The following is an 8963-nucleotide window of genomic DNA, read 5'->3' as shown; positions in this document are numbered from 1 at the left end:
CCTAATGATACCTCTGAAAGGTATTGTGGGTTCCATAGAAATCTAGCTGAATTCACTATAATAGAACTAGGGAATCCCTACATGTTATCCAAATCTTAATCCAAAGTATGCTCTCTTTTAGAAGAAGTTGGGTTGGAGATTAGATTTGGTCTTGGTTATCATCTATAACTTAACTGGTCATGGTTTTAATCTTGCTTCTCCTATGGATCTTATCCTCGATGTTGGCAAATTAGTTGTTCACCCGCAAGCTAAAGATGTTGTTCTTGCTAGTTTTATCTTTGTGGTTTGGGCGATCTTAAATTGCCACATTTAGACCTGCTTTCATAATCTGTTTGTCTCATAGCAGCTTGTGGGCCGGTTATCTTACTTCAAGCGGTATGAGATCCTCTTTGAGTGAGTTTTAGGTCATCAAATCTTTTAACATCAATATTCATGCACCCAAGGCTGGTAAAATCATTTTGTGGTTCCCTTCACTATGGTAGGTTATTTCGTGATTACTCTAGTGCTTTCTTAGGAGGATATGTTTTATATGTGGGTATCTTTTTTTCTTTTCAGTTGAACTAGAGGGAGTTGTTTTGTCTATTTCTATAGCTCATTCCAAAGGTTGAGGCAAGCTTTAGCTGGAGGTGGATTCTCTTTTAGTCCTCAAGGCTGTTAATGTTATCAGTGTGGCTCCTTAGGATTTAAGAAATGTCTAGATGAATACTCTATTCTACTGTGGCCCAAATGGAGTTTCGTGTCTCCCATATTTTCTGAGATAGTAATGTATGCGCTGATCATTTGGCTAACTATGGTGTAGAATTACTCTATTATGTGGGAAGATAAACTTTGAATTTGGATGAGGTGTACAAGGGGAGATACTTGGTGTTGCAAGGACAGAAAAATAAAGGTAACCTTTTCTATTTGGATGGACAAGCCTTGAAGAGAAACCATGATAGCAAAGTGAAGAAGAAAATGAAGTTTTCTAATAGTGTAGAAATGTTGGGAGATACTTCCGTTGGAGGAGAAGTTTGTTCACTTTCAAATTGATCGAATGATATTTATCTTTTGGCTTGAGGGGGGGAATTGTAGTGTTTCAAGCCAAAAAGATAAGGTAGATTTAATGCATAGTGGAAATTTAATTTTTATCACTAAGGTTTAGGTGATTTAAATACAAAGTGAAAGATTGCATTTTACTAGATGAAACGTATTTGAATGGATGCATTGGAAGTTGTTTTTGTTTCAACTTCCAAGAGAACTTATTTATTATTGTTGGTGTCAATCTTGTGAGAGTTTAATTCTATTTTTGAGTGGTGTAGATTTAATTGTACATTGGATATAAGAGAGTAACAGAATTTTAAAATTCTATTATAAGTGCCTAGCCTAAGTGTGAAGGGTTGTTACTCTGTTTTGCTTGTATAAAAGGACATACATGCATCTTAATAATGAGGATTATTCATTCTATCATTTTCTCAGTCTTTAGTGTTATTCCTAGTGTGTAGGTGTGCAATTCTTTGCTTGAAAACAGTGAGTGATACACGAGTGAATGTGTGAGAGAGTGAATTGCATCTCTTGCAATTGAGTGAGGAACAGTGTGTGTTCCAACAATTGGTATCTAGAGCATTGGTTTCGATAGAAGGGGCAAGAATCGCTAACAAGAAAAAGAAAAAAAGGTTCTTGGAGGTGTTCTTGAAGGAGTTCTTTGATGGCTGCAATATCTGGCTCTATTCCTTCAAATCTACCAATTCTCACAGGAAAGAACTATGAAAATTGGAAGATTCAGATTAGGGTGGTGATGCGATTCCAAGGGGTTTGGGAGTTCGTAGAAGAAGGTTATATACCTGTGGGAGAGAGAGCAACAAATGAACAAAAGGTTTTTGACAGAGAAAAGGAAAAGAAAGATTCCAAGGCACTTTTCATTTTGCACCTAAGTGTAGATGCTGCTAATTTTGAAAAGATAGCAATGGCTCAAACCTCCAAAGAAGCATGGGACATTCTGCAGAAATCTCATGATGGAGCCACAAAAACCAAGAAGATCAAGCTGCAAACTCTGAGGAGACAATATGAACTACTACAAATGGAAAAGAATGAATCAGTTGCTGAGTACATCACAAAAGTGCAGATAGTGGTGAATTCAATGAAGGGCTATGGAGAAAAGATAATTGTGCAATCAGTTGTAGAGAAGGTGCTTAGAACCATGCCACCCAAGTTTGACCATATTGTGGTAGCCATCGAGGAATCCAAAAATCTTGAAGAGCTTAGCCTAGAGGAATCGCAAGGATCTTTGGAATCTCATGAGCAGAGAATGAATGAAAGGATCAATGAGAAGAAAAGTGAACAAGCCTTGCAAGCACGGTCTAATCCAAAGAAGCATGGTGATAGATGGAAGAAAGAGAAAACTAAAGGGAAGAGCAATAAATGGAGGGGAAATCAGAACAGTGATAAGGACCACAAGAAAGGAGGGGGATCCAATTCCCAAAACTCTTCAAATAGAAAGAAGTTCGACAAAAGAAGTATTCAATGCTTTAACTGTCAAAAGTTTGGGCACTTTGCTGATGAGTGTTACAACAAACCCAATAACAAAAGAGAACCTAAAGGTGATGATGCAAAATTGGCTCAGGAAGAAGATGATGACACTGAACAGGTACTGCTAATGGTAACTACTCAAATTGAAGGGGCAAGTGATAATTGTTGGTACCTAGACACAGGTTGCTCAACTCATATGAAAGGAAGAAGAGAGTGGTTTCTCAATCTTGATCAATCTGTGAAGAGCCAAGTCAAATTTGCTGATGATAGAACCTTGAGTGCTGAAGGAATTAGGAAGATCCTTATCAAAACAAAGGATGGAGGTCAGTCTTGCATCACTGATGTACTCTTTGTACCAGGTATGAAAAGTAATCTCCTAAGCTTAGGTCAATTATTAGAAAAGGGATTTATGACTAAGCTTGAAAACAAGATGTTGAGAGTGTTTGACAGGAATCACAAGCTCATTTTGAAGTCCCCTCTTTCAAAAAATAGAACATTTAAAATTGAGATTGATGTGATAGAACAGAAGTGTTTTACCACTACAGTAAACAGTGAAGAGTGGTTATGGCATTACAGATTTGGCCATTTAAATTTTATAGATCTGATTAAGCTAAACTCAAGAGAAATGGTGCTGGGTTTGCCTCAGATCAAGCCTCCTAGTGAAGTATGTAATGGTTGTTTACAGTGTAAGCAATCAAGAAGTACTTTAAAACAAAATGTACCAATCAGGGCAAAGGAGAAACTTGAGGTGATTTACTCTGATGTGTGTGGCCCTATGCAAATTGAATCTCTGGGTGGAAACAGATACTTCATATCCTTTATTGATGAATTGACTAGGAAAGTATGGGTTTACCTAATAAGAAGGAAGAGTGATGTCTTTGAAGTCTTTGAGAAGTTCAAAAATATGGCAGAAAAGCAAAGTGGCTCATTGATCAAGATATTGAGAACAGATGGTGGTGGTGAATATGTTTCTACATAATTTCAAGAATTTTGTGATCAAGAAGGCATAATTCTTGAAGTGACTCCTCCCTACACACCTCAACATAATGGAGCTGCAAAAAGAAAAAACAGAACCATAATGAATATGGTAAGGAGCATGTTGAAAGGCAATAGTCTACCCAAGTACTTGTGGGGAGAGGCAATGTCTGCAGCTGTCTTCATCTTGAATAGGAGCCCTTCAAAGAGATTGGAAGGAATAACACCTGAAGAAGCTTGGAGTGGTGCAAAACAAAATGTGAGTCATTTCAGAATCTTTGGATCACTTTGTTATAAGCATATCCCAGATCAGTTAAGAAGGAAGCTAGATGATAAAGGTGAACAAATGATCTTACTCGGATATCACTCAACTGGAGGCTATAAGCTATTTGATCCGAAGAGTAAGGAGATAATAATCAGTAGGGATGTGGTATTTGATGAATCTAGAAGCTGAGACTGGGAGCTGAATACTGAAATGAAGGGACCTTCAATAATAATAAGGTCAGAAGAGGAAGAAACAAGTGAAGGGAATGTCAAAACCACCCAAAGAGAAGTGAGACCCCAGAGAAATGCACCCAAACCAGCTAGATTTCAAGGTTTTGAGATGTTGTCTGATGTTGATGTAAGTGCAGATGGGAATCTTGTACATTTTGCTCTATTTTCTGAAGCAGAACCAATAAACTTTGAAGATGCTATGACTGAACAGAGGTGGGTTGGAGCTATGACAGAAGAGCTTAAATCTATTGAGAAAAATCAAGTGTGGGAGCTGGTATCTCAACCAAAATCGAAGAAGCCCATTAATGTAAAGTGGATCTATAAGATTAAGACAAATCCAGAAGGGAAGGTGGTCAAGTATAAAGCTAGACTTCTGGCTAGAGGATTTTTACAGAAAGCTGGGATTGACTATAGAGAGGTGTTTGCACCAGTTGCTAGAATTGAGACTATTAGAACAGTAGTGGCAATTGCTAGCCTAAAGAATTGGACAATGCACCAACTAGATGTGAAGTGTGCTTTCTTAAATGGTCCTCTTGATGAGGAGGTCTATGTGACTCAGCCACCTGGATTCTCTATAGCTGGCCAAGAGTCAAAGGTTCCCAGGTTAAGAAAAGCTCTTTATGGACTTAAGCAAGCCCCAAGAGCTTGGAACAAGAAAATTGACAGTTTTATGATGAAAATCGACTTTGATAAGTGTAGCTGTGAGTTTGGAGTCTATGTAAGATCCAAATCAGTAGGTAATATCATTATTGTATGCCTCTATGTGGATGATTTGTTGATCACTGGTGGTAATGAAAGTGAAATAGCAAAACTGAAAAGGGAATTGATGAGTGAGTTTGAAATGACTGATATGGGGGTTCTATCCTATTTCCTTGGACTTGAATTCAAGAAGACCGAGAGAGGTATTTTGATGCACCAGAGCAAGTATGCAATAGAAATATTGAAGAGATTCAACATGGTTGAATGTAATTCAGCAGCAACACCAATTGAGGCAGGTCTTGTACTTGAAAGGGAGGGCAAGGAAGACAAAGTCGTTGAAACTGAGTTCAAACATATTGTTGGTTCTCTCAGGTACTTGTGTCATTCAAGAGCATATTTGGAATTTGTTGTTGGACTAGTAAGTAGATATACTAAAAGACCAATTCCTCATCTCCTAGCTGCTAAGAGGATTCTAAGGTTCATAAAAGGGACCATCAATACTAGAATTCTATTTCCAAATAAAGACAATAGCAACTCAGAGGAATTAGTGGGATATACTAATGCGGATTGGGGAGACAGAGATGACAGAAAGAGCACTACAGGTTACATATTCATGTATGGGGTAGCACCAATATCGTGGTGTTCTAAGAAGCAATCCATAGTGGCTTTATCAACATGTGAAGCTGAGTATGTTGTAGCTGTAATGAGTGCTTGTCATGCTATCTGGTTGGACACATTATTACAGGAATTGAAAATCAAGGAGAGTGATGGAGTGAAGCTTTTTGCGGATAATAAGTCAGCTATAAGCTTGTCAAAGAATCCAACCTCTCATGGTAGAAGCAAACACATAGAAACAAGGTTTCACTATCTTAGGGATCAAGTGAACAAAGAGAAACTAAAAGTGGAGTACTGCTGCACATTTGATCAACTTGCTAATATTTTAACCAAACCCCTCAAAGGGGAGAAGTTTAAAATGTTAAGGGATAGAATTGGCTTGATGAACTTAGGAGATCAGAATTAAGGGAGGGTGTGAAAGCTTAATTCTGTTTTTGAGTGGTGTAGATTTAATTGTACATTGGATATAAGAGAGTAACAGAATTTTAAAATTCTGTTATAAGTGCCTAGCCTAAGTGTGAAGGGTTGTTACTCTGTTTTGCTTGTATAAAAGGACATACATGCATCTTAATAATGAGGATTATTCATTCTATCATTTTCTCAGTCTTTAGTGTTATTCCTAGTGTGTAGGTGTGCTATTCTTTGCTTGAAAACAGTGAGTGATACACGAGTGAATGTGTGAGAGAGTGAATTGCATCTCTTGCAATTGAGTGAGGAACAGTGTGTGTTCCAACAAATCTTCACTATAAATAGAGAAGAGAATTAATGGAGAAGACACACATGAAGATAGTGTGTGAAAAGAGAGATTGTGAAACAAAGTCACTTTGTTGAGATAAAATTATCTTTGTGTGAGAGTGTTATCATTTCTTGGAACCGTTGAGTGGGGTACTTAGGATTGTAAAGTGATACACTATTTGGAGTGGATTACAATCTTCTAATCAATTTTGTGATAGGGAAATATTGTGGAGACAATTCCATGGACGTAGGTAAGAGGTGTTGAACCACGTTAAATTATTGTGTTTGTTATTATTTTTCTTACGATGTAATCTTTGTTGTGTTCTCACGATCTTATGTAGGTGTGAGTAATTTTGTTTGAGTGAGCGTTGATTACAGAACAAATGTATACCTTCCTTTATACATGTTATTTCCCAAATTGTTAATTAAGATAACATCCACATTCCTTTTATATTGGTCTTGCTAAATATTGCTCTTTATTCTCGATAAATTATAATCCTTACAAATTCAACGAATATGGGACCATAATTGATTACTATCTTATAAATTTTTTATAATATTGAATGTATTTCACTTTTAGAATATGTTAATTTGCTCAGTGAAGATGATTTGGATGTGTTGAATTTGAAGATTTGGAGAAAGAGGAGGTTTTAAAAAACAAGGCAAAACAAAGAGACATAAACAAGGTTCAAGAAGCATTAAAAACAAGGTATAATTTTTTTTTAATAATCCTCCTATTTATTTACTAGAGTACTACTAATAAATTTAGTCATTTTTATACTTTTTTAGTGTATATTTAATTTCTAATCAACTATATATCTTTAACTTTTGCATTAATAGCTCTAAGAAGACTACTTTTGTAAAAAATAAAGAGACAGTAGCAGGAGAGAGTTCAACATCTACAAGGAAGAAAAGAAAAACTTTACTAATTAGAGCTTCTGATGACATTGATGTATGATAAGCTACTTTTTTATTCTTAATTAGTGTATATTTACTTTTTTATAACCTGAACTTATAGTTTACTTATGAGTTTGAGATACCATGTAATAAATTGTTAATATATCTTGTTTGTAACTAGTGGTCTTTTTTTGCTTGTATCCAGGTCATTATGGAGCTGCGTAAGAAACGGCGTACGACAAATAAAAGTTTTGGAACTAATTAATATTGACCAATGACGAGACAATTATTATGCCATTTTGATTTTGTTGTTGCCTCAAATTTCTTGTTTAAATTTTCCATATTTTTCAATTCCTCAATTTACATCTAGAATGAGAATCAAACATGTCATAAATGCTTGAACTTTAGATGATAATTTACAACTACACATTTAGTTGGAATTGGTAAGAATTTTTTATTTCAATATTCAATATTCAATTTTGCTATTTCTTTTATCACTTGATGGGTTTTGCCATAACTTGAGGCTGCTGCCACCCAAGGTTAGATGCCTCATTGATGGGAATGCCATTAATAAGAGATGTAGAATGGCTGGCCATTGTCTGTTTTGAAATGGAGGAAGTTGGATTTATAGAATTTTGTTGCCTAGCTTCTCTCAATTCAATTTTGACTAGTAATTCGATAAATTACTAGTCATGGCATGACATCTATACATTGTTCATAGTTTGCATTAGAATTCCCTTTTCATTTTTCTTTTTTCTAGTCTTCATATTACTAAGTAGGTATAAATTCTTGTCAAAATGCTTACTTATTATCTCTTTGCAGCAACTGAATTTGCAGAACTGAACTAAAGCTTCCTTCATCATATTGTCCAAGAGCTTGTAAGTTCTACAATCGAGCTCAATTCAGTTTCAATAACTTAATTGATTGCCCTTGGATTTGATTGTAACAGAATTACAAAATAGCATATAGGATAATCTTCTAGAGCCAATATCCTCTTGCCACGTAATCATTGTCTTGGCTGGACTTCCTTGACGTAATCTTGCAGATACTGAGGTTTGTTTGCTACACTTTTTGGTCTGTGATTCATATGTATGCTTTGTATGGTTTGCTTGGTGATGATTTTGTTGGTGAGAATTGCAATTGTCATATGGTGAAATTGATTTAGTGATTTTATATGAAAACCAAAAACCCAGTCAAAACTAGGTAAGGAATAGAAAGATTACTTCATGAATATAACAACCACAATAAAGTTGTATGACTTTTTTTAAACCATTGGATGCATGTATCCGATGGTTATGTACTGATACTTGCTGTTGGAGAGAGGATGCGGATACATCAATGGGAGAGGATCCAAACTCATTATTTTTATGGTCTAGTTAAACTTATAAACCCAGTTATATATATATATATACATAAATATGTAGCATGAAGTTTATAACAACTCACACATCCTATTTAATTAACTGAGTTTGAGTTAGATTCTCTCTTGGTTATAAATCCAATTCTAAGTTTATGAACTAAGTGCTTAGTTAAAATATACCATAAACATCATTAATGTGAGGGAAAAAATCAAGTAATTTGGAGTGAAGGAGTACCAGGATTCCGTTTCAGTATGGCTGCATGGAGTGGAGAGTTTCCAAAGAACCGAGGAAGCTTCTGATCTGCAGGGAATGGAATTTGCAACGGAAGATTCAGAATTTCCACCTTCTCACTAGCAGCTGCCAAAAACAGTGGTGAACACCTAGACTTGTTCAATTCATGGACCATATCTTTATCTCTTTGTAAAATGACTTCAACCACATTAAGATCTCCACTATGGACAGCCTCATGCAAAGGAGTGTCCCCAAGTTCATTCTTCTCTATTGTTATCTTTTTATCTTTCATCACATCATCATGTGTTGACTTCACTAATGCATATTGGGAAAGAATGAGGTTGACCATAGTAGTGTTCTTGGAACTCAACACAACATGAAGTGGAGTGTGACCTCTTACATTTCCCCTAATAAGAAGTTCATGAAAGTGACAAGAAATCAACTCTACAA

This window comes from Glycine soja, chromosome 10 (genome assembly GCF_004193775.1).
Source record: "Glycine soja cultivar W05 chromosome 10, ASM419377v2, whole genome shotgun sequence".
Classification (NCBI taxonomy): domain Eukaryota; kingdom Viridiplantae; phylum Streptophyta; class Magnoliopsida; order Fabales; family Fabaceae; genus Glycine; species Glycine soja.
The sequence above is the reverse complement of the archived record's forward strand: the minus strand, read 5'-3'. Positions refer to the sequence as shown.